General features: G+C 44.2%; 1 non-coding gene across 1 annotated transcript; it reads left to right on the top strand.

Annotated features, from left to right (window-relative positions):
• Positions 1–355: 355 nt before the first annotated feature.
• TRNAP-CGG (transfer RNA proline (anticodon CGG)) lies at positions 356–428 on the top strand. Its single transcript has one exon. It is a non-coding gene; the product is annotated as a tRNA-Pro (tRNA).
• The last annotated feature ends 11,234 nt before the right edge of the window (positions 429–11,662 follow it).

An 11,662-nucleotide genomic window follows, 5' to 3' on the forward strand; every position in this document is an offset into this window, starting at 1 on the left:
ACCGAAACCATGGTGCTCAGGGGAAGGTTTCTATTGTTCTATTGAATTTTTTTTAAATGCTCGATTAATCTCTGTCCTAAAAACCTTCCCCTGAGTACCATATCACCATGTCACCTTGTCAGCTAATAGCTTAACGAGGGTCTGGGTTCTGGCAGTGTTGATGCCATAGGTAGCTTGAGAGGGCTCTCGCACAGTTTCCGCCCTCGCCGTTAGATGACGTTCTACGTCACATTCGCGGTAATACAGGACGTGCTACGTTCGCCGCTATGGACGAGAGTGACGCTGGTGAACACTCTTAAGGTTCGCTTACACGGAATAAACGTAAGTACCCACGAGAGCAGCAGACAGGACGGCCGTCGCCGTAGCTCAGTTGGTAGAGCACCGGACGCGGTAATCGGAGGTCGTGGGTTCGGATCCCACCGGCGGCATAGCTGTTTTTTCTGCTGCTTTCTAATTTTCTTTAAGCAACAGGTTAATCGAGCATTTAAAAAAATTAAATAGAACAATATAATCCTTCCCTGCGCACCATGGTTTCGGTGACTGTTGGCTTCCTTCATATGTTTGTCAAACGAGCCCCTCATTACGTTTACCTTGTCTGCTATATATATACATAGATATCTAGAAGAGCGGTGTTTTCCCCATTCAGCACAATATATATATATATATATATATATATATATATATATATATATATATATATATATATATATATATATATATATATATATATATATATATTTATATATATATATATATATATATATATATATATATATATATATATATATATATATATATATATAGAAGAGCAGTTGTCTCGCCCTCAGCGCATTTGTTTTTGTGGTAAATGGTTAACTCCGTTAATAATGATGAGTTTAATTCTGGAGTGTTGGAGTGTAAGAATCAGGCAAGAAGTCTTAAAAAGCTATGCGAATGTATAGTGCATAGATTTTGAGGCGTTGACTATAAGCAAGACTAAGCCAATTTCCTATGAACCGAGGGCGTCTTGCACTTTCGCAGTCATTTGCTTTACGAGCCTGACAGGCGCGCGTATGTATACATATAGGCGAGTATAGCGCGCGCGGAGATATATATATATATATATATATATATATATATATATATATATATATATATATATATATATATATATATATATATATATAGTCTTGCCGTATTAAGTTGCTCGGTTTTCGCTGATGAGCTTTTGCCGCTGGATGACAACACCCAGTGTGAGAGTGGACTTCTGGCGGCTTGGTAACATTTCCTCCTCTGCCTACTATGCATAGCGTTTTGTTTTCTAAGGTTTCTACAACAGAACTACGCGCTACACTTTGAGATTGATAATTAAGCGATGTCGATACACATCCAACTCTAGGCATCGAATATCAACAGTAATATATTAAATCATTTTACATTTTCAGTGTGCATTATTTGATGTTATTGAAGACATAAACGCGGATGGAGCCCTCCTATTGATCCGCAACATCTACTTTGCCATCGTTCATGGAAGATTCCGTGCTGGTGAGTGTTAATACAGACGTATTGTTGCCGCAGGAATGTGGTTCGCAATGCTTTTTGAGCGTGTACCTCACACGTTTGCGTCGCAAATTAATGCGGAGTTATACTATGCGAAAAGAACTGAAAACTTTTGTCGCAGATTTTCGCTTTTTCCCGTCTGGATTAACGCCTTAACAATCACAATAACGCAGGATGCTCTTCAGGCTCCAAATATTTTGGCTTCGTTCCTCATTGAAAAGCGATGCAAAAAGAACCAGGGCGTTAAGAAATTCTCAAATCGCTCAATTGGACATCCATTCTTATTTTAGTGCAAAGGCAGGTTCTATTCGCTTGCACAGCTTAATACAATAGTAATCACGAGCCTCGTTGTAACTGGAGAGGCAACACAGGGAGCAAAATTATTTTTGTCAAATTCGGCTTAGCATAGTCGACTGCACGTGTAGCTCCCCTAACTGAAGCACTCTAATTGTTTGAGAACACGTTACCAAGTCTGTTTTTCCACGTGCCTATGCTTAAGTGACAGTGCAGTATATGAAGGAAAACCCTCGCAAAAGCATTAGCGTCTCGATAACTTCCTGTGAGTAAACATCACCTGCATCGATTCATATGGAATTCTTCCTTGTCACGGATCGTAAGTGTAGCTTTAAATACTTTACATCGACGGTTTTATGGGTAAGTCTAGTTGGCCCTATCTAAGTGGGTCACCTTAAATTGTGCTCAGTAGTTCTCTTGATCCATGCTTACTGTCCTGGCAACAAAACGTACGCCTGCGGCCCGTAACATTACATCAAGACGAAAGCAGCACTCATTGACTTCTTCATGTTTTGAGGTACCCAAGTACTCAATGATGTACTTGAAGCCAAGATAGTGTAGAAACTGACAATTCAAAACTCGCGTGCGGTACTTGCATTCATTTGATGTTGTAATGCCTCCAATGTAACATTCAGTACTGTTTTATTTTGTACTTATCGTCCTATTGCAGAGGAAGGAAAAATGTTTGTAATGAGGTATTATCCTGACAGTAACTAGTCTCTCTTTGTTTTGATTCCCACTACCTGATTTTAGATGACTGCTTGTACAAACTTTGTTTGTTATGCTATTTGTGTTTTATAAAATGTGCAAGGGGGCCGGGCTCTTGTCAGGTGCCCTGTCGCCTTACGCGTTGGCCCCTCTTTTGAACTGTGTCCAAGGAAACAATAAAGAATGAAAGAAAGAAGGCAAGAAAGAAAGGAAAGAAAGAAATAAATAAACAAAGACAGAAAGGAAGAGAAAGAAGGAAAAAAAGAATCATCTGCATCAATTAAACTGTGTTCTGTAACCTCAAGTACAATTTAAAAAAGTCACAAACTTCCTGTGGGTCATGCTTCTGTGAGCGAATTAGTACAGCTGGTTGAAAGCAATTAACTAAAAATTACGTTTTGGTCTGAAAAGTACATGCAGTTCATTTTTGGGTAAAACATGCTAACTTCTAGTATTATGTGTACTGTTTCAATAATTAATTTGGGTCCTTCAATTGCTCACAATCGCTTCCTCTTTGCGCTCGCAGCTGCATGCTGCTTTAGAAAAGAAATCAATGAACTCTAAACACAACTGAATGAGTCATGAAGGGTGCTAGAACATTTGTCTACTCCAGCACCACTAAAAGGTGTTGTTCTCTCCAACTATCCTCTCGTTTTTTCAAGCAGAGCTAAAACAGGATCTAGTTGGTTCTCCTTCTTGCTTCACTGCAAGCTATCACGGAACATTTTTGACGATGAGACAAAGATTTTCCGAAGGACTAGATTTTACCTACGAAGTTCAACAGCATTCCAAGTATAGGTGTTTAGATTTTCAAATCGAAGAAGCTGGCAGCCGCACATGCTAGTCGCACACAAGAGAAGATTAAAAAAGTCCTGCAGATGCAGGGCTCAGGTCACTCAAACCTCGTTAAAGGGACCGTTGTGCATTCTAGTATGACGTAAAGCGCCTAAAATATTGTGACCTCAAGGTTAAAGACACCTTGGTTGTGCAAATGGACAGACTTAAGAAAAGCAGATACCAGAATGTGCTGCTTGCGTTAAAAGTAGAAAAATCATTAAAATCTATACCATGCGGTAACTCCGTCAAAAAGGAGCCAAGAAGTTCCCCGTCCCGGTACGATACATTCGTAAGATAACTCAAGGCCTAAGAAAGACTGGCGGGAGATAAAATGTTTCAGTTGTTCTCACAGCGCCTGAAAAGTTGATTGCTCTCTTTAAGGTGAGTAGAAATGAAGACCAAGAAAAAAGGCTCAACCTTGAAATCCCTTTGAAAGAGGCATGCCCAGTGTGATAGACGCATGATTTTGAAAAATTTCACTCCTATGCGCAAATATTACATTCGTCTATCAAGAAGACGTTTTAATGAAAGAGCAAGCGAACGTTCTTGAAATTCTGAGCTAACTGCGCAATCAAGGAAACTGGTCAGGCATTGTGCTCGGTATTAGTGTCATAAATTCTTTAGCGAGATCAGCATAGTAGGAAGATGAAGTGTCCCGCTAAGGTGGCTGCGCACCGCTCCAGTGAAAAATCTCGCCATTCGCTTAAATGCGTTCCTTACATCAAGAGAACTGACTTCTCCCGAGGCTCATGCGCCGTCTGACTGGGTGGCAGTAAGCGAATGTCCTTCAGTCATCCCGGCATCTAGACTGGGCTCCGAGGCTAGGCTTAGGGACACCGGTGACGCGCTGGCAGATGTGGCTTCGCCGGCGTCGGTCACCACGGCTTCAACAACACCTCTTTTGACAAGTGAGCCTGGGTCCCAGCTCTTGGTTATTCCAGCGGCAGCGCACATGCCGCCTTCCCCAAATGCACCTCAGCCCGTGAGCGATCTGCCCTCTGGGCGGAACTCGGCAATGGCTACCCAGCCTCCACTGCTGGATGGGGCGTCAACCTTACAGCGTGAGGAGAGCTCTCCAATGGACCTGTCTTCAGCACCTCCATCCGTGCCACCGGCTTCCCGCAGTTCTGAAAAGCGCCCATCAGAAGACACTGCACAGGAGTCGTCTTATTTATTTATTTATTTATTTAATTATTTATTTATTTATTTATTTATTTATTTATTGATACTGTCAGCCGTAAGGCCGTTAAAGGGTGGATGCATACAATTGAATACGTACACACAGCCACAAGTACACAAAGCCACAAGTACAAAATTTATACAACTTAAAATCATCAATTATTTTGCCAGCAGATAAAGCCACAAGTGCCTGATGTAGGTTAATGTTCAAAATAATACACCCAGTTTCAGACCACCGAGGATCGGAACCGCAGGTGAAGAACATAATGATTGACAGCAAAGACAAATGGCTTCTATAGGCTTAAATAACGGGACAGATAAGTTTCAAATTGGTGTAGATTGTCTGCTTGTAAAAGGTCCTTGGGCAAGGAATTCTATTCATCTATGGTTCTGGGGAAGAAGGAGTATTTAAATGAATTGATTCGGGCCGTCATGGGTGTGACCTGATCTTTGTGAGAAGATCTCACAGCTCTAGAGGAACGCTGTGTCATGTAAACGCTTATGTTCAAGTTGAAGTGGTTAGTATATAGCAGATAAAACATTTTCAACCTGGCAACTTTCCTTCGCTTTGAAAGTTGAGGCAAGTTTAGTTCATGAAGCATGTCAGTCACTGAATCTGTAGATCTGTATTTGGACAGAATGAATCGAGCCGCCCTTCGCTGAACTTTTTCTATCCTGTCAATTTGGTTTTTCTGATGTGGATCCCATATTACGCTTGCATATTCCAGTGTCGGTCGTACCAGTGCGAGATAAGCTGTTAGTTTTGCTTTTGTGGAAGCAAGCCTCAGTTTTCTTCTTATGAACCACAATTTTGTTTCGGCCTTTGAGCATATGTTATTGATGTGTGTATGCCAGTTTAGATTTGAAGTTATAGTGACGCCTAGATATCTGAAATGGTCGACTCGAGTTACATAGTGCCCGTTTATTTCATAATCAAAAGAAAATATATTTTTCGTTTTATTGGAAATTGTAAGAAATGAAGTTTTTGCATAATTGATTTCCATTCTGGATAATGTGCACCATTGGTTGATAGTGCTCAATGCCGAATTTAATAATAACTGGTCTTCTTGGTTTGAAATGACAGAGTAAATTAAACATCATCCGCAAAAAGCCGGACTTTAACAGGGGGCGGAATAGATACTGCAATATCATTGACGTAGCATAAAAATAACAAGGGACCAAGCACAGACCCCTGAGGGACTCCCGAGGGCACTCCCAGGACGTCTGATTTGGCGCCATCTAATTCCACGAACTGGGTTCTGTTAGATAAGCCTGTATCCACCGTACAATATTTGTGTTTATGCCAAGTTCGAACAGCCTATCAATAAGTTCATCATGTGGGACACGGTCAAATGCTTTAGACATGTACAGGCAACCTGCATCCACTTGATCGCTGTTGTTCATTGCTTCAGAAAAATCATGTACCGTTTCTACTAGCTGGGTAACAGTAGATAACCTCCGTCTGAAACCGTGCTGATTGGGATTTAGCTTGTTGCTGCCCTCTAGATAGTCGGATAAGCAGTTTGCCAAGACATGCTCTAGTATTTTGCAACAGGCACAAGTGATAGAAATGGGTCTGTAATTATCGGGAATGTGCTTGTTTCCAGATTTATGTATTGGTACAACCCTAGCCTGGAGCCAATCTTTTGGTAAAGAAGGCTGCTCCAGAGATGCCTTAAATAGGATTAGTAAATATTTAGATACCCATTCCGCATATCGTCTAAGAAACTCATTAGGAATAGTATCAGGACCAGAAGACTTTTTCGTGTCTAAATTAAGTAGGAGGGAAAATATACCTTGCTCAGACAAAGTGACATCTGCCATGTCTGATGGCGGTATGCACTTTTCGCTACTAGAGTTCTCAGGCGGAGATATAGGGTGGCTGAACACAGAATGAAAATAAGTATTGCACCTGTTAGCAATTTCTGCTTGATCAGTAATAACATGACCATCCACTTCAATAAACCTCATTTGTTCATATGAGGGTGAAAGGTGACGCCAAAAACGCTGTGGGGAAGTCTTCATAAATTCTGTTAGCTTTTCAGAAAAGTATTGTTCTTTCGCTGTCATCAACATCTGTTTAAGAATCAAGGAAAGGCGCGAAATTTCATTTTGATTCTTTTCTCGATTGCGTTTTCTACGTTTTATCTTGCGTTTTAGTTGGATAATTTTACGACTTATCCAAGGATTATGCTTTCTGACAGTTTTAATTCGATGGGGAACGAAATTTTTCAGACAAAAGTTGACAATGCGTTTAAACTTTGTCCACAATGTGTTGACGTCATCCTGCGCATCAAATGAGCCCAAGGACATTTCCAAATAGTCTAAAATGCTTTCATCCTCAGCTCTTGAAAAGTCTTTAACAAAAATAGTCCGCCTTTTTTCATGTTTTGGTGGTATAAGTTGATTTAGGGTGACTAAGACAAGCTTATGATCAGAAAGCCCTTCCTGGATAGACACTTCATATTCGGTTATTTTACTACTTATAAAAACCAAGTCCAATATTGATTCCCTAGTTGCTCCTATCCTTGTTGCTTGTTTAACAATTTGTGTTAGATCATTATTAAAAGCGATGTCTAGCAAGGCATCACAGTGTTTAGCATCAGTTGTATCTATGTCTAGCGACTCTCAACGCACGTGCGGCAAATTGAAATCGCCTCCAATGATTACTCTTGCATTCGCAGATACATTACTTGAAAGATAGTCTTGCAAGGACTCAAGAAATATGACAGGGGCGTTAGAGGGCCTATAAACCGCTGCAATGACACAGAAAGAAACGCCAAGTTTTAGCCTGCACCAGATGCTCTCTGTGTTGGGGCAATCTTTCATGGGAACAAATTCAATTCCTTCTTTAAAAATAAGGGCTACACCACCACCATGTGAAGCACGATCCTTCCGAATCATTCTATATGTAGGCGGTATAATCTCACTGTCAGCAATTTCAGGACGCAACCACGTTTCTATAACTGCAATGACATCTGGCTGATGAATCATGATAATGTGTTCGAGTTCAGCGGTTTTATTCAGGAGGCTGCGCGCATTGATATTTATCAGTACAAAATTCCTTTCTTCCGTCTCACACTGTCACGTTGTTTCGCTATCAGTTACGAGCGGCCGTTCTGCCTTCGTAAGGCAGTTCTTTTCGTCATCCCAGAAAAAAGCTTCTTTGTCAATGAAAATCCTGTCGCGTTCGAGTCGAACCTTTGCGCCATTGTTCTTTTCATGTTTAGCACTATCCCATAGTTTCTTACGCTTTTGCAAAGTTGCCTGAGAATAATCATGTGATAACGAAAATTTGCTGCCCTTTAATTTCTGGCAGTTATCAAATAATTTCATCTTTTCGTTGTAGTCAAAAAGTCTAAGTATCACTGGACGTGCCTTGTCCGTACGCTTCTTTCCAAGTCTGTGTATCCGCTCCACTGTGTTAACTTCAACACCAAGGCGTTCATGGAAAACATCATGCAACAATTTCTTCTTGAGATCATCAGTGGTTTCGATTTCTGTTTCAGCTATGCCAAACACAAGAACGTTATTTCGGCGACTTCTATCTTCCAGCTCAATTATATTCTGTTGCTGTGAACGGATAGTGGCTCCCATGCTCTGTATCAACGAGTCTAGTCGTTCTTCATTTTTATGTACATTCACTAAAGTATTTTCAATCTCATGGATCTTTGCACTGACTTTTTCTAGTTGTTTAGAAAGAGTACTCTGATTTTCTTTAATTTCCTTGACATCTTCCATTAGAGTTTTCTGCCCTTTCATGAGTTTACTAAACATTTGCTCGACAGTTTCTGGCCCAGGGTTTAGTTCAACATCTCCGGAAAGCATCAACAACATTGAAATACGCTCCAGCACAACATCAGCACACACTGCGGGGCACGGCAGAACAATGATGAACCTATCATCACTTCTAAAACATTCTACATGCTTACTAACCTGTAAAAACAGGATAAACGGTTCAGATGGCTTCATTCTGGAGGCTTCGCTGTGCCCACAGTACGGCTCGATGTCGACTGAGCTTAAGTAGCTGGTGCTGTCCGTAGTGATTGCCGCAGTAGCCGTCGAAGGGAACACGTGCGCAGGTCCGTCCCAGGTGGCAGCTTTCCACACAGGTAGCAGCAAAAGATTATCTTCAAAGCTTGTAGCGACAAAGCACGTACTCGAGGCGTGATCCAAAGTTGAAGCACGGCACAGAAAAACCTGTAAAAACAGGATAAACGGTTCAGATGGCTTCATTCTGGAGGCTTCGCCGTGCCCACAGTACGGCTCGATGTGGACTGAGCTTAAGTAGCTGGTGCTGTCCGTAGTGATTGCCGCAGTAGCCGTCGAAGGGAACACGTGCGCAGGTCCGTCCCAGGTGGCAGCTTTCCACACAGGTAGCAGCAAAAGATTATCTTCAAAGCTTGTAGCGACAAAGCACGTACTCGAGGCGTGATCCAAAGTTGAAGCACGGCACAGGAAAACCTGTAAAAACAGGATAAACGGTTCAGATGGTTTCATTCTGGAGGCTTCGCCAGCTCACAAGGCAAGCGTTCCTGCCCAGCGTATGCCAACCAGGTGGCTGTGCCGACATCGGGATAGGTATAAAGTGGCCATTAAAGCTCTGGCAGCCATAAGCCTGACAGACATTCCAAACAGGATTCTTCAGGCGAACCCGGACGAAAGTCTTGGGACCGAAGGTTTTCGTGGCTTCACGTCTAGAACGAAATCTATTACATCGCTGTGTAGCTTCCGACTTTGGCTGCAGTCGAGCGTCTGCAAACGCTCAAGTGCGCATCGATTACAAGCGAGATCTCGCTGCCGGCCAGGTGTACCTAGTAGAAGGTTCGGACCTACAACGCTGTGTTGTTTACAACGTCGACGTTGCCGAAGACCAGGCGGCCCTCCAGCGTGAGTTGTACTGTCCAACCCACCGTGTCATCCAAGCGCGGTATATGGGAAAAGGGCGCTCGTGCATCGTCACACGACAAGGCCCACCAACTCCCCCAGAACGACTTTACTACTATGGCTGTATTCTGCGGCCTCGCCCTTACAAACCGAGTGCTGCCTATTGCTACCGCTGTTTCAGACCTGGCCACATGCCTCAATAATGTCATTTTGCAACGCAAGATGAGGCTCGGTCACAAGGCACACCGTCTTACAGGTGCGGACTTTGCAAGACTGACGACCAGGAGATCAGCTCTCCAACCTGCCCAACAAAACAGAAAGCAACTGAGGAGGTTCGGCGTAGGATCTGTAAGCAAGTGCCTCCGAATGAAAACAGCCCAGATACAGGCATCCAACAGATTTGCGGCTCTTCAGTGGGATGAAGACGTCTGGCCGCAGCTTTCTGAGCCCAATCCACCTGCAGCCTCTGCCCAACAGTCGTACAATGATGATGTGCGCAAGGATCGCCGCCGCCTTCAAGCTACACAAAAGCACAGCATACTAGAACCTCTACGTGTGGACATGGCAGCAGTTGACGACCAAATTGCACACCTTTTAGCCGAGGTCTCTAAGCTACGGCAACGCCGTGAACTGCTTGCTTGCCGTAGACAACCAGTGGAATCCCACTCCACGCCAATCCACGCTGCAGCGCCTTCGATTGCGCCCAGTCCTCATGCGTTTTTCGTAGACTCTACCAGGTCTTCTGCAGCACTGCACGATAACTCAACAACATCCCTCCTCCGATTTATGGTAAACCAGTTATCTAACCTGACATCAGTTCTGTTACAACGCTTGGAAGCCTAATCGAAAATGGCGAGTACAAGTTGTGTTGGTGTGCTCCAATGGAACTGCAGAGGCCTCTCCACAAAGCTGGGAGAGCTCAAATCTCGACTTCGCATGAACAAGCTCCAGGTCTGGGCCCTGCTACTGCACGAAACCAATGCCTTGGCATCAATTCCGGGCTTTAGTGGATACATGTCTCCTTCAATGAACGACCGTCGTGTGCACACTGCTTCCCCTCCGGGAAAGGCGGCGGTGTACGTTGATGCGCGTTTTCCTCATGTTCGCCTCTCTCTAGAAAACTGGTCCACCTCATATAAAGAGGTAGTCGCAGTGGCTGTGAAGCTTCACAAGGCAACTGTTGTGGTCGTGTCATACTATGTAAAGCCCTGTGGTGGAGCTCCCTCCCGCATTAATCTGGGGTGGTTATTAACTCTAGGGTGACAGCACCCAGGGTGGCCTATTTTAGTCTGTCGTGACTTTAACCCCCCTCATCCAGTCTGGGGGTACCCCACTTCAAGCCTCCGTGGTAGGCGTGTGCGGGACTCATTCGCGGATGCGATGTTAGTTTTACTCAACCGTCCAGATTAAGCGACGCCGACTGTACACCATGCTCGCAGTCCAACATGTGCTCCGGGCCTTACGTGGTGGTCAGGACCCGGGACTCCATCGGGCACCTGGAGCCAGACTGCTGGGGTAGTGACCACCATCCTATCATCATCGGTCTCCATCCATCAAGGGCCTGCCGATTACGCCGTAGGTGTTCTGTGGTCAACTGGGACACGTTTCGCACCACCGTCGAAGATCTCTCTCTGCAATCACCAACACTGCTTGTGGACTGCATACAAACTGCGCTGAATAAGGCTACTGCTGTCACCTGGACGGACGTGAATCTCCCGACACCTGATGTGGGTCTGCTTAACCTGTGGGCTGCTCGCCGACAAGCGGAGATGGCAGCTTCACGAGATCCGACAACTGTGCAGGCACGGACAAGGCTGAATTACCTTACTGCCAAGGCTCGCAGATATGAACACGATCTCTCGCAACGGCAGTGGCATGCGCGGAGTGAGCAGTTCTCGACAGAGTCATCGAATGCTGCTCCCTGTCGAACGTTTCGTGCAATGGAACATGGTTCCCGTCGTCCTGACGCAGCGGCCACAGCATGCTTCGAAGCTAACTTAGCTCCGGATGATTTCGCCAGAGAGGCAGCGCGGAAGATTTTCCCCCAAGTATTATGTGTTGTCTCCAAGGGTCATAGGAGCACCCTTGGCTGCAATTCCAGCATATGACAATAAGCTCCCATCTAGAGCCAACGCCGAGAGAATTGCAAGCCCATTTTTTATTGCCCGCGTTGCTTGCAGCAATAGACGAGGCCCGTCTGAAGACTGCGCCCGGTCCG

This window comes from Amblyomma americanum, chromosome 8, assembly GCF_052857255.1.
Source record: "Amblyomma americanum isolate KBUSLIRL-KWMA chromosome 8, ASM5285725v1, whole genome shotgun sequence".
In the NCBI taxonomy this organism is placed as follows: Eukaryota; Metazoa; Arthropoda; class Arachnida; order Ixodida; family Ixodidae; genus Amblyomma; species Amblyomma americanum.